The sequence below is a fragment of the Octopus bimaculoides genome, chromosome 6 (genome assembly GCF_001194135.2).
Source record: "Octopus bimaculoides isolate UCB-OBI-ISO-001 chromosome 6, ASM119413v2, whole genome shotgun sequence".
Taxonomy (NCBI): domain Eukaryota; kingdom Metazoa; phylum Mollusca; class Cephalopoda; order Octopoda; family Octopodidae; genus Octopus; species Octopus bimaculoides.
This window is the reverse complement of record NC_068986.1, coordinates 116,732,323-116,743,079: the sequence shown is the minus strand read 5'-3', so window position 1 is coordinate 116,743,079 and position 10,757 is coordinate 116,732,323. Positions and strand designations below refer to the sequence as shown.

Sequence of the window (10,757 nt, the reverse complement as noted above, 5' to 3'; positions counted from 1 at the left end):
ATATACACGATTTATCAAAACGCATGTTATTTTAACTATTTTGTCAGTAGTGTGTGTATATACACACACAATTTGCAAAAACAAGTTATTTTAACTAAATAAGTCTACTAAGCTATTTTTAACACAGTTCGTGGGTTTATATATATATATATATATATATATATACACACAAAAATATATGGATAGTAAACCTATATTTATTTCTAGTGTCACCTTATCTGTAGTGAACTAACTGTTATTGTTTTCCTCAAGTTATTATTGTATTTATAATCCAGTCAGGAGCTGTTGGTGCAAGCTGCAGACTGTGGAGCCTAAAATATCATCAGCCCTTAAAAGCTTAGGTAGAAGCTTTTGTGGTACAAAGTCATTCGAGTAAATTTCTGGGAAACATTTTTTAGGCTTTCGGTAAAAAAATATTATAGAACTTCTAAGCTATTGAGAATATCGTTCATTAAACATTTAAGATTGTGTAAATAGGACATACATATATAACCTTGCTAATTTGTTTGTACTGATACATGCTACCACCACGTGGGAGCTAATACTGTTCCCTTTCCATCAACTACCGTGTGAGGAGGAGAGGGATAGGTACAGGGTGTGAGTAATAATAATAGAAGGGGACATACAAATGTTAACCTACCTAATAATCGAAAGGGTATAAAAATGTTAGGCCAAAACTTTGCTACCTCCCTTAATACTGCTTTTAAAATGAATTTATAAGTCTTACACACATACATACACGTGTGTGTATAGATGGATGAATTGTGTTAGTTTTATTAAAGATGTACATAGACATATGTAAAATGGGTACTACTAAAGCAGCACGGTCCCGAACGCGCGTCCGCGCCAGCTAGTCTTGAGTGGTCGATCCTAACCCCAACCCTATCCGCAACCCTAACCCTAAACACGTATTCATTTGCACGCGCGGTTTAGGGAAAGTTTTAAGGACAGGGTTAGGGTTAGAGTTAGTGACAGGGTCAGGGCTAGGATCGACCACTCACGACTAGCTAGCGCGGACGCGCGCTCGGGACCGTGCTGCTTTAGTAGTACCTGTAAAATGTTTATACAAATTACAAATGTATAAGTAATTATGAACGTGTATTAGAATTGATGGTTATGGCATGTTTTTCTATTTGTTTAGACCAGACCAGGCCACTTTAATAACAGAAGGTTGGGGGGGGCGCTTGTGTACTTTATACACTAATATTCAAATAATCAAATTAAAAATTTTAATCTATTTTGAAACAAATGTTTTACACAAACAATTTTATTCTGAAATTAAACACAATGCTTCAAAAAAAGTATCAAGCGGACTGCAAGATAAACGTCTGCAGGCTGCATGCGGCCCGCGGGCATCAGGTTGGCCAGCCCTGATCGAGACCCAGATCTATTGTGTTTCAGCTATGACCATGCTGTTATTTTCCGACACTGTGCATGGCTCTATAAGACTCGTTTTTTGTTTTTGTGTAACAAAAATACAAGGAGTGGCTTGAAAAGAAAACGTTTATGCGTGTTTGTAAAAACCAGTCTCTTATTTCTCAATGCCACCCATGGTCAGGTTATCTGAGGTGACGCAAGAAAGCTCTCATTTTATTTGAAATGTCAGCTTAATACATTTGAGTAGGTCACCGCAGTCTTGTCACCATGTTCTAACAAACCCTTTCTACTTTCTGCAGGAATTACTTGGAAAAACTGACTGACTGACTCATCGTAAAGCATTTCACCCTCTCCTACCCTACTGTCGAAATCCCTTAGAAATAGTCAGACATTAAGTTAATGTTAGAGTATTCCGTGAGGGAGCATCAACGTGCTGGTCACATTCCGTGTTGATTTCATCATACTATCTCTCTCATTGTGTTTTCATTGTCGGCCCCGATAAGTGTTTCTAGGACTACATTATCTCATGTGCCCTGCTTTTATTTATTTAAGACAGTAGGAGGTGTATGAGGAAGATTTGGCTCTTATCTCTAGCAAGTGGACCCTCTTAGACAAGATACTGGTGTTTATTTGAGAATTTTTAAATTTAAATTTTTGTTTTTGGTTACTTTAGTTATTTGTTGTTTAGTTCCAGGTCAATCTTGATGATCTTTGATCGAAAGCGTTCTAAACATGACCATCCTGTTTTGTTTGTCAGACATACTGTGTCTGGGACTAGAGTAGAGTATCTGGTTGCTATTTCTAGCAGGTCGAGCGACTACATTGGCTCGAGTTATTTTCAGATTTGTGACGATCTCATAAATCGTTTTAAAAAAAAAGTAACAACCAGATTTTTAAAAAAATGGATAAATAAATAAATAAATAGGGGGGGGGGGTTACTAGTGATTGGTTGAAAAAGATGGTTGTCTTTGCACCTTGAGCAGTCTGACATGCCGCCTGCGTGGCAATTTTCTTCTGCTGACTTTAAATCTAATTACAAGACCCATTTAGCAGCAGAAACAGTCTTGTAAGTAAAATAGAACTGGCAGTTACTAGAATAGCTGCTTGTCTGCAGCTTCCCTTTGGTACAGCTTACTCCAATGTATATACATACCCCCCCTCTCTCTCTCTCTCTCTCTTTCTCCCTCTCACACACATCACAGAATTTCAAGATGTATGGAATAGAGTAAATAGAAAATGGTAAATAATTTCTCGTGAGTCAAGCTAGCTGTCCGGTTTCAATTCTCGGGTATGACCATGTCGCTAGTGTACCATTGGAAGCGATGCTGGTTAATTTTGTTTGTTGTTGTCTAGTTCCAAATCGATCCCGATCGAGTAGACCTTTGATCAAAAGCATTCCATCCATGAGCATCCTGTCTTTTTATTTATTTTTTTTAGGCAATGGATTACATGACTCATTGTGTGTGTTCTTGTCTTCTTAAAGCAGTAGAGTGTAATATGGAAAAAAAAAAACTTTGTTGTCATTTCTTGCAAGTCGATCGACCATTGAGAGAACCTTTCGTTGTAGTAATTTCGTTTCATTTTCATTGCAGAGCAGTGTTTGTGATGGACCTATGGCTGGTGAACGTAACAGACATTGCTCTTGTCTATCAATTCACATAGCAGTATAGCTAGGTTGGTTAACTACACAGCTAGCTAGCTAGGTTGGCTAAGTAGATGACTAGGCAAGTTTACTGAGTAGGCTAGAAGGGCCATAAAACACTTCTTCAGAAAGTCCCATCCAACTCATGACGACATGAAAAGCTAACATATAAACTGGAGGGGAGGAGTGATGCTATAGATACCTATTGGTATTCACAAGATGGAACAACTAAACATTTTAAAAATTACAGATTTACGTATTCAATTGAAAATTATTGTAGATTTTACAAATATGTTTGCTTGTATATTTCCAGACCTGAGATCAGTGAAACTTGTATTTAAATAGAAGCTAAGTAGTTTTTTTGTTTTTTTTTTCAAGTGGTCCAAGTGTGTGGCCTGTCTTCAACCGTGTGCTGAATGCCCTTTTTTCATTTGTCTACTCACTCTTATATATATATATATATATATATATATATATATAGGGGCCTGAGGAGCTGGCATCGACCACGTTTGGATGGTGCTTTTTACATGCTACCGGCACGGGGCTCACAACTACAATTTCCATTTGATTTGATTTTGATATTGCTGATGTTGATTTACTTGACTCAATAGGTCTCCTCAAGCACATGTGTCTCTCTCTCTCTCTCTCTCTCTCTCTCTCTTTGTCTTCACTACATGTGATAGTTGCTAACAAGCATCACTGTCACATTAATCCATGTCCTTCCTCCATTAAAACATGTCCCAATTTGTCTACTCAACCCACAATCTTACTTAATCCATTGTCTCTTTCCACTTTTTGGCTTTCAGTCATTCCCTTCCACCCCAGCCAATCACCTCTCCCTCTCTATTTACTTTCAACTTCAGTCAGTCATTTTTATCTTTTGTTTTTCGCTCTCTGATATATTTTCAACGACTTTTTCATACATCGTCCTTACCATAGGATCTTTACTCACAACTACTACCTTCACCTTATCTCTATCTACATTTTTATCTCACTATTGCATCTATCACCACTATCATCTTTTTTAATTTTTTATTCCTTTATTGTTAACCGTATCTGTGTGGTAAGAAGCTTGCTTACCAACCACATTATTCCAAGTTCAGTCCCACTGCATGGCATCTTGGGCAGGTGTCTTCTGCTATAGCCTCGGGCCAACCAAAAGCCTTGTGAGTGGATTTGGTAGATGGAAACTGAAAGAAGCTCGTTGTATATATATGTGTGTGTGTTTGTCCCCTCACCATCGCTTGACAATTAATGTTGGTGTGTTTACGTCCTCATAAGCTAGCAGTTCGGTAAAAAGGACCAATAGAATAAGTACCAGGCTTAAAAAGAATAAGTCCTGGAGTCGATTAGTTCGACTAAAGGTAGTGCTCCAGCATGGCCATGGTCAGATGGCTGAAACAAAAAAAAAGATTGTTAGCATTGCCAGACAAAACATTTTGGAGCACTTCTTCTAGATTCATATTCTGCAAATACCACCAAGACTGACTTTATCGTTCTTCCTTTCTGGATATAATAAAATCTGTACCAGGTGAACACTGGGGTTAATTTAATCAACTAGCTCACATTCCCTTTGAATTTCAGGCCTTGTGCCTTTAACTGAAAGAATTATTATTATTATTATTATTATTATTATTATTATTATTGAGTGAGAGAGCAGTGCATGCCATCAAAGTGACATTGGGGTAAAATATATGGAGCCCATTATACCCATCAGGACTACCAGTCTGATAAGGGTACACCGGACACATGTATCACAACCATATATGCGCAACATGGTGATCCCATATCAAGATAAACAGCGCATGACCTCACAGGTGAGGCCCTGTTAGAATTTTCTTCGGGTTGAGTAGCCCATCCCATCTCAAAAGGTCTCTGAATAAAGTTTGTTATGGATGTTGAACAAAACACCCATGTTTCCAGAGGTGAATTATCCCAACCCCAAAGAATTCCTTTCAAAACATGGCTATGATGCTCCCCCACTACTTCTGCTTGTGACCATAGATGCACATATTGTCAGCCTCCAAGGGACATACTCAACTGGTTATGGTCAAGCAAATCTGTGGTATTGAGCAGAATATTTGCTGCAACCCATCTTTTTATACCAAGACAAAACAATGTACATGATAAAACTTCCAATCAGTTATGGTCAGAAGCCAAAAGAGCCACGGCCTGGTACTGCATCCATACACAATCCCATCCACCTCTTCCATTCAGAAAGACCCTGAATGATGTGCAGCTGTCGTTGACCATGTGTGGGGAATCAGGAGTTAGAAACGACCATAGCCACTTTGGGTTGGAATTATTAAGCTGGAATTTTGTCAGCAGCTGTCGTAGTAACCCTTTGCGTTTGCTTTAATTATTCCATGTTTTGTGCTGTAATCTCTGTTGAGAATGTCAAAACGCCAGCTGCCATCCCTGCAGGTAATAAAGAAATGAGAAAACACAGGAAGTGAAGTTTGTTGGAAAACCTCAACAGCAACATAAATGTGAAGTGTTTGACTGAAGAATTAGGCATTGGCCCACTCACTTGTGCAGTCTTAACAAACAGAAGGAGAAACTATTGAGATTCTGTGATTAACTGAAGCTAATGAAAAATAGAAAAACATGTTGCATAGAGTGAAAAAAAAAATCTTCATCTTGTGTTGATAGAATCAATCAGTCTATTTAGTGGAGGATGAGAATAAGATGCTTTGAATACAGAAGAAGCAATCATGACAGTGAATGCAATTAAAGAGAAAAACTGTTATGACAAAAACCTTTGTCATCTTTACTGACTTATGACTAACATCTCTTTATGATGCATTATTTACATTTGACAGATATTTGTCCTCATCTTGCTTGTTGTTAACACAATGTTTTGGCTGATATGCCCTCCAGCCTTCATCAGGTGTGTTGGAGAAATTTCGAACCTGGGTTCTCATTTCTAAGGTATTCTTTGGTGGTTTGGGTTGGGCAGTTTGATAGGGTCCAACAAGCCATAGGACTGCATCAAGCTGCAATGTTTTTCTTTGACACAGTTTCTATGACTGGATGCCCTTCCTAAAGCCAACCACTTTACAGAATGTATTGGGTGCTTTTTACATGACACCAGCTCAAGTGAGGTCACCCAGTAACTTGCAAGACCAGAAAAGGCCCTTTGCCTGATTGGGAGTGTATTTGAGAGAGAAAAGAAGTGACTTTATGCCGGGTGTTGAAGGGCTAAAATATGATAGGAGTGAGGGACAAGAACAAATAGCTACCCAGTATTATATAAGGGTGGGTGGTAGTAACTGAAAAGAAAATAAAGATGGTGATGATGAAGTTGCTGGAGCACACTTTCAAGGTATAAAAATGCGTGTGTAATGTACACACACACACACAAATATATATATATACATGCACATACATGTGTATTTATCTCACATTTTTGTGTGTATGTTCTACTGTTTGGTATCACAACATTTACAAAGCAATGTTCTTGTATTACACGTAAGTAATTTTAGCTTTTTACCATCTGCAATTCCTAGCTTATGGAATAAATAAAGATGATACAACATAAAGTTGAAACTGAAATCTATAGAACTAATAATCTGTTTGAAATTCCTGGTAGAATTTGTGTTAAAAGAACAAGAAATATACTCTGGAGTGGTGGCGGCGGTGGGGGGTGGGGGCGGTGCTACATTTGAGGTGTATTTTAAAAGTTTCTTTATTCTGTTGGTACATAACATTCTTCTCTTGAACTATAGTATTTGTATAACTTCCTCTATCATAAACCAAGTCAGTTGTCTTTTCAATATATTATTCTATTATTCCATTATTCTAATTTCAGCCTGAGGCTGTAGCTATGCTGGGGCACCAGTATAATGAATGTTTTGTTAATCACTCGGTTAGATTGTCTGGGAGGAGAATAAAGTTAAGCTTTGCAGTACTGAATGAAGGCCACCCTTTTTTTTTTTTCTATTTGAAGCAGGATTGTGCACCATGACATATGCAGACCCTGTGAGACTGGTAAGATTGGTGTGGTTGATGGCCAGCTTAAAATTGAAGTAGGTGAAATACGGATGGGATATCCAGTAGAGATACATTTTCTGCAGTTGATGCAGAGATCTGAGAAAGAAGACACAATAAATAAGAGGAAAGACGAGTGTTGAGTAATCTTGGTAATAAGCAACTGACAAAGCTGTTTTTTTTTTTTGTACAAGATAGCAGAGGTAGAATGAGGAAGTTGCATGTCTGTTCAAGAGGGAGTTGGTGAAAAAGTCCTTGCCAATTACCAAGATGCCTTTCTTTTGGATGTGGTTTATGGTTTTGTGCTATAGTGCAACCTCATATCTGGGAATTGTGTTCCATGGTGGGTCTTTTTAGCAATTGGTTATGAAAAAAATATATCACTGGAGTAAATTGGTCAGAAATATGTAAGGTTAGAGTTAGAATTTGTTAATTCATTGGAAGCATTTCACTGACTTTTGACTATATCTACATCATCATCATCATCATCATCATTTAATTTCTGTCATCCATGCTACAAGAGTTGGACAGTTTGTCAGAATTCATTAAGCTAGAGAGAACAGCATCAAACTCCAATGTCTGCTTTAACATGGTTTCTGCAACTGTTTGTTCTTTCTAATGCGAACTGCTTTACCATGTGTACTGGGTGCATTTTTCATAGCACCAGCACTAGTGAGGTCACCAAGTAACTTGCAACACCTTTAGCCTTTCAACACCTGGCATAAAGCCAAATGTGGAGAGGTTAAAGTATGATAAAGGGACAGGAACAGGTGTCTTGCTGTAGAAGAGATGTGTGGCTACCCCAGCATGGGATCAACAAATGATGGTGGAAATGATGTGTCAGAGCCTATGGTCAAGGTAGAAGGGTGATAAAAAGAGTATTGGGACAAAGAATCAAGGATGGCTGGGTGGGTAGGTTCACAAGAGGATGAAAGGAGTGTGAGTGGTGGTTAGAGATAGAGATGGAGGTGAAAGCAGTGAAATTGGGACATGGATGGCAGATGGCCAAGGATGAGTCTCGATTTGAGGGAGAAAAAAAGTAAAGTCCAAGAGAGGTGGAGGTGGCCAGTACATAAAAGGGGTGGGGTTGAGCAACAATATAATTCTTATCCATCAAAATTACACTTTCTATTATAGACACAAGGCCTGAAATTGGAGGGGGAGGGGGTAGTCGTTTGCTCAGAACATAAAGGCAGAAGAAATTTTCTTTGGTATCCTAATGATACTGCCAGGCAAAATATTTAGCGATATTTCTTTAAGACGTTCTGAATTCAGATTCTGCCGAGATTGACTTTGCTTTTCATCCTTTCGGGGTTGATAAACTAAGTACCAGACCAGTTCCCACCCCCTTATTTTCAGGCCTTGTGCCTATTGTAGAAAGGATTATTATTATTAGTAGTAGTAGTGGCGGTGTAAAAAGAAGTAGGAGCTGTTTTATTCACATTACTCTTTACTCTCTCTTCCACTCTTTTACTTTGTTTCAGTCATTTGACTGTGGCCATGCTGGAGTACCGCCTTTTATAGTCGAGCAAATCAACCCCAGGACTTATTCTTTGTAAGCCTAGTACTTATTCTATCGCTAAGTTACGGGGACGCAAACACACCAGCATCGGTTGCCGAGCAATGCTGGGGGGACAAACAGACACACACATACATACATATATATACATATACGACAGGCTTCTTCCAGTTTCCGTCTACCAAATCCACTCAGAAGGCTTTGGTCAGCCCGAGACTATAATAGAACACACTTGCCCAAGGTGCCATGCAGTGAGACTGAACCCAGGACCATTTGGTTGGTAAGCAAGCTACTTTCCACACAGCCGCTCCTGTGCCTATATTGTTTATCTTATCTTATGATTGATGGCGTTTAACCTTCCCATTATGTTTCCGAGGGTCTGGACTGTTTCCTGCGAGATTCCTTTCTCAACTGAAGATTATATAAAAGTTTTTTTAAATGCATTAAATCTTTCCAATTATATTATTTTACTGAATTTTTTCAGACATAAGAGGACCCTTGGCTCTGTTATACAAAGCTCTTTATAATATTTAACCCTTTCATTACCAACCCAGCTGAAACCTCTTCTGGTTCTGTAGTACAAATGTCTTGCTTCCAAAAGTTTTGAATTAAAATCTTCCACCAAACCTTAGTCACAATTTATGTTCCTAACACTAGCTTAATGATAACTAAGTTATTTTACTAAATTCTTTGTTATATTTAAAATTAATTGAAAGAAACACAGAGCATCTCAAAATAAGTACAGTAACAAAAGGGTTTGCCAGTTTTAACTTCATGCCAGAAACTTTTATTAAAATATTTTATGTGGTAAGAAGCTTGCTTCCCAACCATATGGTTCCGGGTTCAGTCCCACTGCGTAGCACCTTGAGCAAGTGTCTTCTACTTTAGCCTTTGGCCAACCAAAGCCTTGTGAGTAGATTTCCCCAAGACCCCTGAAGAAGGCTGGAGGGTATATCAGCCGAAATGTTGTGTTAACAACAAACAAGATGAGGACAAATATCCATGCATGTAAATAATGTTAAACCCTAATAAACTGGAACCCATCCATGCTGTTACATGTTATTCTGTCTGCCTCATTTTTTTTTGTAGTTTCAAACAGATTAAGTAGTTTGTGAATGACTGAATAATTTATACAGTTTTGATAGCAGCTCACTTGAAGGATATTCCACCAGTGTTTTTGAAGGATCACAGTGGATCTTTGCTCATTTCTCTCTGTTGTATTGCCAAATACTGACTCTCTTACCCACAATACCCAGTCATCTCTTGGTCACCTTTTCCATTCACTACCATCCAAACGTGGCTGATACCAGTGCTGCTTGACTGGCTCCCGTGCCGGTGGCACGTAAAAAGCACCCACTGCACACTTGGAGTGGTTGGCGTTAGGAAGGGCATCCAGCTGTAGAAACTCTGCCAGATCAGATTGGAGCCTGGTGTAGCCTCCTGGCTTCCCAGACCCCAGTTGAACCATCCAACTCTTGCCAGCATGGAAAACAGACCTTAAATGATGATGATGATAATATACTCTACCACTGATAAAATAGGACAAAAATGTTAGATCTGTCCATATTCAATCCCCCTCCCTCTACTACCCACTACACTCTGTAAAGTAATTGGCAAATGAACAGACAACATAAGGTTGAGAGAAGTCTTTAGATCTATGCCGTTGAGGACATGATAACCTTTTGAGTGTTGGTGCTACAGGAAACTGTATCCTGTCAAAGAAATCATATTAGCATAAAATGTAATGAGTAACACATGGTACTTCAACTTGTCTCATCAATGCCAGCATGAAGCAGGCATACAAATGTGTGTGTGTGTACGTACATACATACATGTATGTGTATATATATTAATGTTTGTTTTTATGCTTAGTCATAATTAAAACAATTTTGCATTCATCGGAAGGGTTAATCCATACTAGATTACAAATTTATTATTCTTTAACAACAATACTATTGAGAGACTTCAAAGTTTCGGCTAGCTAAGCCATCATAGGACTATCTGGTGATTGCTTCACTCGCCAAAACTCTGAAGTCACTGTCATCGTCATCATCATCATCATCACCATTGTCGTTTAATGTCCGCTTTCCATGCTGACATGAGTTTTTATGTGTCACCAGCATGAGGGCCAGTCAGGCGGCACTCTCAAAGACTACATTTGAATCATGCCTTTTACGTGCCACCGGCACATGTATATATATATATATATATATATATATATATATATAT

At 38.5% G+C, this 10,757-nt stretch overlaps 1 protein-coding gene across 1 annotated transcript in view; it reads left to right on the top strand.

Annotated features, from left to right (window-relative positions):
• The window catches only part of LOC106872208 (protein kintoun), a 40,147-nt gene that overhangs the window by 20,343 nt on the left and 9,047 nt on the right, over positions 1 to 10,757 (top strand). The gene's annotated exons all lie outside the window — the stretch shown is intronic.